An 11206-nucleotide genomic window follows, 5' to 3' on the forward strand; every position below is an offset into this window, starting at 1 on the left:
TCATATCCAATAAAGTAGTACATGCAATGATTCCCATTTTATAAATGATAGATCTAGGAATATAAAAGATTTAATTACTCAAGCTTAACAACTGACAAGTGGCAGAATGAGAATTGTTCATTGATAAACTGAATCTAAAGTTCATGATTTTAGCTAATTTGTTATACTGATTGCCATGAAAATAGTACCATCTACCATAGACTTCCCTAAACAGTGTTGCAAACTTTGTAATTATGCACTACATATTTGAGACAGAAGTTAACAATTATGACTATATATTAAATACTGAAGTTAACATGCAAGTGAAGTAATCATGCTTTAAGAATTAGCCTGCCAGTAACTATGACTTCAAGAACTCTGACCCATTGTGTCCATTTATAAATCATAATGGCCCTTGACCTCTCAACTTCACATTTCTATTTAAAGAAAATGAGAAGGATTAATAGCAAATCAGTTTTGTAGATTCCATAAAACGTTATCCAAATAAATAAATAAATAAATAAATAAATAACTTACATCTATAATTGTAACATCAAAGATATACAACTCTGAATAAATAGATAAATAAATAGATAAATAATTTACTTTTTCTTTATTGTGATAACCTTAACAGTAGCCATCATACAAAAATTCATTACATGTAGAAGAGGAAAACAAAAATATATTTAGTATCCAGATACTGTGAAACTGTATTTATCTCCTTAACACTCAATAGCAACCAACTGACTGACTGGAAAGGTGCAGATTCAAAGTTTCACTCAGATTACTTTATACAAACTCACTATTTTGTCTTTGGGGTAAAATCAATCTTACATTATTGAATCAAACTTTGGTAAATCTTTTAAAGAGTAAATTAGAATAAAGATTTTTGTGTTAGTGTTAGATTAGCTTCTTTTGTTAGAATACACTTCAGAGAATTTGAGTATTCCTCATGTTTTACCACAAACCAAAATAAGACAAATTTTAAAATATTTTTAAGAATATCCTGTCAGCATTCTTCTAATCTAAAAACTTTTAAAATTTTTCCACACTTTTTTTTACCACATTTTATGTGACACTGGTGTCAACTTGAGTAAGACGTGCTCAGCTGATTGGTTTAGCACAGCTCTAGGTGTGACTGATTACACGATGTATTTACAGCATAGAAGACCCACCCAGGGTATGGGTGGCAGCAGCCAATAGGCATATAGCTTGGATGGAATAAAAAGGGAAAGAAGAAGGGCGTCTTGCTTCTGTTTCTTGGAAGAAGGTTCATTCTGCACCATCACCTTTGGCCTTTCTTCTCCAGTCTTCCAGCACAGACCGCATCCTTGTAGTACAGAATCCTCAGCTTCCCGATGTGGACTCACATAGACTGTAGTGAGCTCCAGGCCTTTGGATTTTGATTGGATTCTTACAATCTCCAGTGCTCAAATTTCCCCCTTTGCATTCTTCCACACTTGACTACAGTTTGCCCCTGTAAGCCTAACTGTGTCTACCTCATATTAAATCGGTTCTTCTAGGGAACACTGACTGATACAGACACAATTAAAATGAAAGGGAAGAAGACTCAGGCAGCACCTCTTAGGGAGAAATATGCATGAGGTTAGAGTAGAAGGGGCAACAGTCAGATGACAAAGACAAGCTTAAGGAATACAAGAGGAAAAATAAAAACATGCGAAAATGAGGTGAAACTGGAGGAGAGAAAAGAAAAATGGCTTATAAATGTTTCAAAAATTGGCTATAAAAGTTGTAAGGATGAAGAAAATTTATGAATTTAGGGAAATAATATGTAGAAAGGTTTTTAATGTTTCCACTTTCATTATTAAGAAGTTTTCATAATTTCATGAAAATTACCTAACTTAAGTAATAGATTTTTCATCAGGGATTGTATTTCAAAGATCATATTAGGATGATGACTGCATTTCAGAAAAAGAAAATGACGTTATAGTCAAATAGACAACTTATTCTTTAAATATATTAAATACCTGGTTTAATGAGATTAATACTTCTTATTTGATATATAATAGAATTCTCAATGAAAAATATCAAGGTATGTTTTGAATCCAGTTTTGTATAAAGGACTTTCATAAAAAATAGTCACTAACCTTTAAAAATATCCTCATCCATTTTGGCCAAAGAAGGTTCCGTGATACCTCTGAATCATTAGAAAATGTCGAAAATATAATATTAATATAATTGATAATAAAAGAAGAACATATTCTGAAAGAGCTAAAACTAAATGAAGAATTAGGGAAAACTGAAATAAAAAAAGAGCCATGGAACTCAGTTAAAAACTGACTTTGTGGGTACACATCTGTACATAGTTTACTCCAGAAACATGTTACCCTACATCTTTCATACCTAGGAGTCTACTCAGTTCAAACATGATATTGTCCAGGTGTCCTCTAATTAGTAGTAGATTGAACCATTTTTTAAAAATTGTATTTAAAAGGAAAAAGAGAAAAAATAAAACAAAACAAAGCGGTTTAAGGGTACAAGTAAGGCAGAACTACAAAAAGAAAAAAAAAAGTAAGGAATCACCAGTTAATAGATTACATATTATCATCTTAGAGACAGTTGCTCAAATCACAGTATCAAAGCATACAAAGTGGACATTCAAACAGTGAGACTGCAAACAGTTGTGTTCAATGATCCAACCAAAAACATTAATATGGTCAGCTATTTAACACCCCTAAACACACTTGCTGTTGTATCCTTTAGAGCTCTTTTTTTCCTCTCTTTTTTACAACAAAATTTACACATTTTGGGTTTTATTACTCCTTAGTTCTTATTACTTTTTTTTTGGGGGGGGGAGAATAAAGTCAAATATGGCAAAACAAAGCTGTCAGTCAAAACCAAGGATAGACATAGCACATGATGTAAAACAGAGTACAAGGTTATCAACAATGGTTATCAACAATGTCTCTTGTTTCCTTAAAAAGAATTGTCTATCTCATTAGATATTATAAAGTTGAACAAAACAGTAGAGAACAAGACCAATAAAACTTAAGCATTGTAAACATTACAGGACTTCCACAGGAGACAATAGTCAAACCAGAATGGGCATCTTAGTGAATCTTATTGCCTTCAAAGTAGTTGCCTACACCCTCAAACTTGATACTATCTACAGAATGGAACAGAGTCATATCAGTCAAAAGAAGATAGTGGGGGTATTACAGAACTTCAAAACAAGTTTAGGAAATCAAAAAAAGTTACTTTTATATATCCTGCTAATTTTTTAAATTTTTCCCCTTAATTAAAAAAAAACATAAGAAGTAACTAAATAATTTTTTAATGAATAAGGGAGAGATTGAGATAAAACAGGACATAACAATATAACAATACAGGTCAAAGCATGACTGTTTCAGCAACGTAGTGCTTCACCACCAAATAACCCGACTTAATAGTAGTTACCATAATGTCTGTCTTTTTCCTTGAAATATTTGAATAAAACTCCATGTACTATAGCTTCAAATATTTCCATATCAAGAAGCCCAGAATAAAGCCTTTCCAATTAATAAGTGAAAACTTTATAAGGCTTCAAGGCCACATAATGGGGAATCATGATTACCACTTATTTTTATATATTTGAATCATTATTTACATTAGGGAAACTATTCGGTATTCACACTTGCGAGATTGATTTATTTCACTTATGAGTATGGTCTCAAGCTGCGCCCATTTGTTGATAAATATCTCAAAGTGATCCTTCTTTATAGCTGAATAATATTCCATTGTATAGAAATACCACAACTTTTTTATCCATTCCTCAGTTGATGGACACTTGGGTTGTTTCCAAGATCTGGCGATTACAAATTGTGCTGCTATAAACATAGGTGCACATATATCACTGTGGTATGATGCTTTCAGTTCTTCTGGGAATATGCCTAGAAGTGGAATAGCTGGAATAAATGGGACTTCCAATCCCAGCTTTTTGAGAAATCTCCAGACTGACCTCCACAAAGGCTACACCAGTCTACACTCCCACCAACAGTGTAGGAGAGTTCCTTTTCCCCACAGCCTCTCCAGCATTTGTTGTTGTTGGTTTTCTTGATCCTGGCCATTCTTTCAGGAGTGAGATGGTATCTCAGTGTGGTTTTAATTTGCATTTCTGTAATAACCAATGATGATGAACACTTTTTCATGTATTTATTTGTCATTTGCATTTCTTCATCTGAGAAGTGCGTATTCATCTCAGATGCCCATTTTTGGATTGGATCTTTGAATTTTGGGGGTCTGAGATTTTTTAATTCTTTATATGTTTTAGACAAGAGTCCCTTGTCTGAGAGAGAGTTCACTAAAATCTTTTCCCAGTTTGTGGGTTTTCTTTTCACTATGCTGGAGATTTCTTTTGACATGCAGAAACTTTTTAATAAGAAGTCATCCCAGTTATTGATTCTGGGAAGTATTTCCCATGCGGTTTGAGTCCTGTTCATGAATTCTCTACCTACTCCTATGTCTGCAAGGTTTCTACCCAATTTGTCTTCCAATAGATTTAGTGTTTCTGTTTTAATATTCAGATCTTTGACCGATTTAGATTTTAATTTAGTACATGGTGTTAGACATGGGTCTATGGATTTCACCATTTGGTATCACTAATACTTGACACAAAAAATGTCAATTCCATATTCCCTAGGATGATATATGTTTGGGAAAAGTATCTCTGAGTCTAGCTTGGAAGCAATGGGAAAATATGCAACTCCTTCCAAGCTAGAATCAACCTGCACCCCTGGATAGGTATTGCTTAATTGTATTTTTAAAAAGATATCATATAATCAAAAATAAAAATAAAACACAAAGAAGAAAAAGGTGAGACACTATTTCCACCTATTGTACAAAGGAAGAGATGATTCCATTTTGGGATTCTTTATGCAACAAACGTAACAACCAAGAACATGAAACATCCCTGCTGGGTTTTCACTCTGTCTATGCCAACTGCAGCACATTTTAAAGAAGAAATGATTAGTAATCATAATATATAAAAGTCAATTCTGTTCTTTTAAAAAGGCATACTTTCTGACTTAATTTTAGATAACTGCTTTATAGGAACCATGAAAAAGTATTTAATAGTCTGATGTTGGCTGTAAGTGATCAGAACTGACCATCTGCAAAAATACACTTCTGCCTAATGAAATGTGTCTTTGGGAGATACCACAGCATATCTAGTCTCATTGTAGCACTCAGGAAGCAGGGTTTTGCTTTCTAACAGCTTCTTGTGCTGCATAAAACGTGTAATTAAATAGACTAGCTGCTAAGTTGCAAGGCCCAATAGAAGATTTATACCACTCAACTAAAATGTTTGTTAGCACTAGGAATGATTTCCAGTTTAATCCTCCAAAAGAATTCTAAAACATGGTTTATGGAAAACATGAGCAATGTTGTACAAGGCAAAACATGCTACTTTGGTTATCTCAGACATAATAAATGGGTTAATTTGTACTTTGAAAGCTTCCTGTAGCACAGTCTATATTGACTGTTTTGAATTCCAGCCATCTTTGCAGATCAGTTTTGCAAGCTTTCACGCTACAGCCATTTGTTCAGATTAAGTCTGCCTTCAGTAGATAAGTCTGTCAAGCAATTTGGAGAACGGAGCAAAATGTAGTACTTTTGATTAAGTTAAAGTAGAAAGTATCCCTTGTCCAATAATTAATGTCATTCTTTAAAATTTCATATTTACAATTGTCTTATTTTCCTCCTACCTGTGAATTCCTTTAAATAGCAGCTTCGAAATATTTTCCCCAGTTATTCTTGGTAGGAGACAATTTTAAGGAGAAAGCTACTCTTTTCTTCTAAATAAATATCAAATAGCCCTTATATAAGAGATAAAAGCATTCTTGTTAAGAGCCTAGACCTAGCCTCAGTTCAAGTTACTTGTTAATTGTTTAAGCTCTCTAGCTCATAACTCAGTTCTGTAATTGATTAATAATAGTAAAATATTTATAAGCATTTGTAAAAAATACATGCAATTATACATGTCAGATGACTGCTGCAATTCATAGCACATTGTTTCCATGGATCCTGATAAAACTTCTTTGAATTAAGAAATACGTAGCAGATTAATAGAGCTAATTTCTGGGCGTGTCTACAGGAGTCATGGAATATTGCTTTGGGTTCTCCATCTGGTCCCTCGCTTGTTCCTCTCTGGAACTGTTTCCCTGATCCAATTCCTGGCCTCCATGATCTCAACAGATTTATCCTGCCATGAGGTTTCTGCCTTGGAACCAGCCAACCATAAACCAAAACTTCTAAAATGATAAGTTGAATTAAACTTTTTTCTTTTAAGCTGGGTGCAAGGTATTATATCTCAGCAACAAGAAAACTGACTAACAATGCATCTATAGATACTTATGTTGTTGCTATGTAGATTTAATGGTGGTGTTTATTTTCTATATAAATATAGTAAACTTTTCTAGAGAGAAATGAATAAAAGTCAAACAAAACCTTCGGTTACTGACAATTTATATTAAACGTTTTTTTTTTTAATATGGACTGTTCAAATCACACAAATGCTGATTTTTTTTTTAATTTGGAAAACTCACATTTTCCTAAGTACGTCATAAGGTAGAGAGGAAGAAATGATGAGTGATTGAGTATTAAAATATTTTGTTTTATTAAACATGTTTAAACTTATCACTGTTAAAGTTGTTTACCCTCTTTCCACTTTAAATTTTTTAATTTATTCAGTATAATACACACACACAAGGTATTTTTGCATATTTACAGGGCAATTCTATGTACATTAACAAGTACACTCAAGTGTGATACCAGATTTTCCTTTCTGGAAAATATTCCAATGCCATGATTCACTGGCAACACTCCTCAGTTCTTGTGTTTTTGATAAAGAAATTTAGACAAGATAAGTAGTTATAGGTACAGTTTACTCCAAAGTGGTACAATGTTAGATCAATATATAGAAAATACATCTTCAAATGTGAAGGTTCAGTCTACTTTTATATGATTAAATGAATCTTCAAGTTATATCATTTCTTTCTTCATTATTCATTATTTTGGTGAGGAAGATGAGGCTGCCCTGATCAGCTTCAGAAGGAAGAAGTTTCCTGTTTATTCTGCAGGTCAAATGTTTGTTTGATTTGTTGTTGAGACTCTAATTCCATATCATAGTCTGTACTTTCTATGTCATGTGGACCTCATCAGCATGCTCAGAGGAAGTTAAATTCTTTTGGGCTAAGCTTGAAACAGTAATTTTTTTTAAAAAATTGTATTATTGAAAAATGTGTGATAATTTAATAACAAAATAATAGGAAAATAGCATGTATTCATCTCAGATGCCTATTTTTGCATTTGGTCTTTGAATTTTGGGGGTCTGTGGTTTTTTTTTCAATTCTTTATAAGTTTTAGATAGAAATCCTTTGTCTGAGGGACAATTTGGTAATTTTTTTCTAACTCTGTGGGTATTATCAACTCTGTTGATGATTTCTTTTGATGTGTAAAAGCTTTTCAATGAGATGACATCCCAGTTGTTGACTCTGAAGTTTTTCCCATGCATTTTAGTTTTCTTCATGAATTTTCTGCCTATACCTATGTCTTCAATATTTTTACTGTTTCTTTTCCAGTAGATTAGGTGTTTCTATTTTAACATTTAGATCCTTGAACCAGTCTAACTTTAGTTTGGTGCATGGTGATAGACATGGGTCTAATTTTAATCTTTGGCATGGCGAGAGCCAGTTTTTCCAGCACTATTTATTAAAGAGGCTATCTTTCTTCCAGTGGACAAGTTTTGCCCCTTTGAAAAAGATGAGGTGGCTCAATGTCATTGTATTTGTGTCTGCATCTTCTAATCTGTTTCACTGATACTCAGGTCTGTCTGTTTGCTAATTTTATCACCATACATAAATTTTTTTCTATAGCTAATGATTATGAAAAAAATCAATCATCTTTGCTTTTTGTAGCCTGATAATGTCTAACTTAGTGCCAAACAGAGTATAAAATGTGTACATAAACCTCCTCTAAAATTAAAGTAGAGGTACAACAAAGGACATACCCATATAGAAAAAAGGCATCCATATGGGAAAGCAATATGAAACAAAGCTTCAAGAAATAAGGCTTTCATGAGGAAGAATAAGATGTTCGTTGAGAATATACATATGCTGACACTAAATTATATTGCTTGAGAACTCAGTTTAAAACATGAGTACAGAGGTTCATTTAGAAATGATTAGAATACCCGGATGGCCATAAGAGTATTAAACCAATCATGTACCTTTCCTAGCATAGGGCCTTATGTAACTGCATGTAACTCACACACGTGAAGCAGGTTCTGCACTGAGTAGCATTCAGATATTAAGGTAAATGCTGACTCACTAGAGTGGTGGAATGGGACGCTTTAGGTAAACAACTGTATTTATTTAAGTATCAAGGTCTTGGCTAGCTCCAATCTCCTGAAAGAATAGGTGGAAAATTGTTTAAATAAAAGAGACAGTAGAATGATTTTCAGAGCTTCAGGAAGGTCTGAAGTTTCTGGCTGGAGTAAAGACTCTCTGAAAGTAAAGACACAGAAGTCCAAAGAGCCTGTGTTTATCCACAGATTTGAAGAGTACAGGAAGAGGAGAGTAAAAAATCCAAAGCCTTTGAACCTGCAATAAAGGCAATAAATTGTGCCAGTGAAGGGAACTGCTTGATATCTAATGCTGGCAGCATTGCTGGTCCGAAATAGAGAGTGTCAGCAGCCTATGTCCTCGTCTGCCTCAGAGGTGGTGTCATCTTGACTTCAGAGCAATACGAGTATGTGCTTGTTCAGCACAGCCAGATGTCCCTTCATGGTCATCAATTTAACTTTTACATAACCGGGACTCTGACATTTGAGTCATCTTACAAGCAAACATGGGATAAAGGTTAGATTTGTGGGTGAGACTAAGGGAGGGTAACATGGCAAACATCTGGGCTGTGCAGGGAGACCTTTCAGATTGTGAAGAAGGTCTCTTATTTGTGGAAGAAAAGAGGATAGAATAATTATACAACTATACTAGGAGAACTTCTAATTATCCTACTTCTTTGACAAAAGTCATAGCCAAATCTATAGAGAGCTTCAAGGCAGATCAGTGGACGGGTTTTAAATTGAATGAAAGTTGCTGAGCCTCACTAGCTTAGTCATTGTGTGGTTTCCCAGGAAGAGCACAGCACTGACTGTGGGGAATGTTGAATATGCTGAACTTGAAAGCTGTCAAGCAACTGGAGTGCTTGCAACCGAACAGCATGTTCTGTCATGAAAGAAGTTCCGAGAAGAGCACTTCAGTAAACGCAGCACGGTGCATCTCGGGTGGGAGAAATTAGGGTGAAATTCAAGTTTCAACTCTTGTTTTGAACCTAGTGAAAATCCTTTATAATTATCCATTACTTTTCAATTTTTAAATAATTTTGAGTTCACATTTCTAACTTTAAAAATTATTTGTTGCCAAAATGTTTCAAAGAAAATGTATCAGTGTGATGAGTCTTTGATTCTACACTCCTTTTCCATCTGAAAAGTTGGCAGTCTATGAGATAGCCGTGTCCTTGGCACAGTATTTACTTTGTCATTGCCCTTATTAAACTGACTACCATGAAAATTTCTTATATGAATTACACAAATATTCAAATTTTAGGTGGAAGGTAATTTAGAAGTTGCCTAAGTTATGTTCACTCATTCCATTCCTTTTACTTTATGATCAAAGAGGCAGTCTTCTTGTAGCAAATAATTTTACAAATCGTCTTATACATTCACCCATGCAATTACTTAGTATGAATCAGATATTCTTCTAGATACTAGAAATGCATGATAAAAATGTATTACAACAGCCTGTGACTTCTACTGTGGAAGTGTTAAACATTTTATATAGTACTTAGTGAAAAATTTGCTAAGATATAGATTGTTGGGCTTTTCTTCAGAGATGTAATTTGACCGATCTGAAATTTGACCCAGGAGTGATTATTAAGGAACACTAAGGCATTTTGGTAATTGCAGCTGTCCTAGAATTTTTTGAATACTGCTGATGAAAATGAAACGTATTTTAAAAGATAGCAATTTAGTTAATACTGTGTGCATTAAGATGAATTGATGATTCCAAAATATATCCATATCTTTAGCTTTAGAATCTTCGATATGACAAAGAGATGTTCCAGAAATGATTAAGTTAAAACGCTTGCAAAAGAAATTTTATTATCTGAGTGAACCTAATTAATCACAATGGTCCTGATAAGTGGGAGACAATCCTGTTATCACAAGAAGATGTGATCACAATAGAAGGTCAGTTAACAGTAATATAAAACAATACTGAGTTTTGACGGAGAGAATCAGAAATCAAGAATGCTGGTGGACTCTGAAAGCTAACAATCATAAGGAAATAGAAATAAATTTCTAATCCCCTTTAAGCTTCCTGAGGAATAAAGCTCTGACAACACACTGATTTTGACACACTGAAACCCAATGCAGTCTTCTGAATCAGCTATAACAATAAATTTGACTTTAGACTACTGAGTTTGAAGATAATTTGTTGTAGCAGCAATAGGTAACCAATACTTTATGCAAGAAAAAAATGTGTAAAATAACCAGGCCAACCCTCTGGAAAACTGAGGTAAGAGGATGGACCTCTCCAGTTCAGTCTCAGAAATGTAGTGACTTACTGCCACAACACATCAAAATAGAAACCACGAGGGATAACTAGGGATGCAGATAAGTGCAAAGGCCCTGGGTCAAATCTCAATAGTGGGAGAAAAAAAGCAGATTAAAGCCATGAAAATGTGAATACTTATCTAATTCTAAAGAACACAAAGCCTGTATTCTGCATGTGTAGAATAAATGAAACTAGGGATCTCATAATCAAGAAATTGAACACATTTTTGAGGGTAAAAAATAGTGTAAGTACATTAAGGTAGAGAGAATATTTGCAAAGGATAGAGGCAGAGGTTAAGGAGAAGCAGAACACTTTTTGGAAACTGTGCTTTGGTTGGTAGGGGTATATTATGAATGTCAAGAAGACAGGAAGTTAGACAAAGGGAAGACTGAGAAAGATGTGTCTAATATATTAAACATTTTGTTTTTTATTTTATCCTGAATAGGTAAAATAGATTTTAAAGATCAGCACAATAGGACCATAGTTATGCTATAATTATATCCTAGAAGCTATTTGGATAATGACTAATGGATTAAATTCTGCTAAAGCTTCCAGGCAAAAAAATGTAGAGGAACAAAATATTGAAACAAGTAAGTTTAATTTAAATTTTCAGAGAC

The sequence above is a fragment of the Cavia porcellus genome, unplaced genomic scaffold (genome assembly GCF_034190915.1).
Source record: "Cavia porcellus strain 051 isolate PalLab524CR breed Dunkin Hartley unplaced genomic scaffold, mCavPor4.1 scaffold_1, whole genome shotgun sequence".
NCBI lineage: Eukaryota > Metazoa > Chordata > Mammalia > Rodentia > Caviidae > Cavia > Cavia porcellus.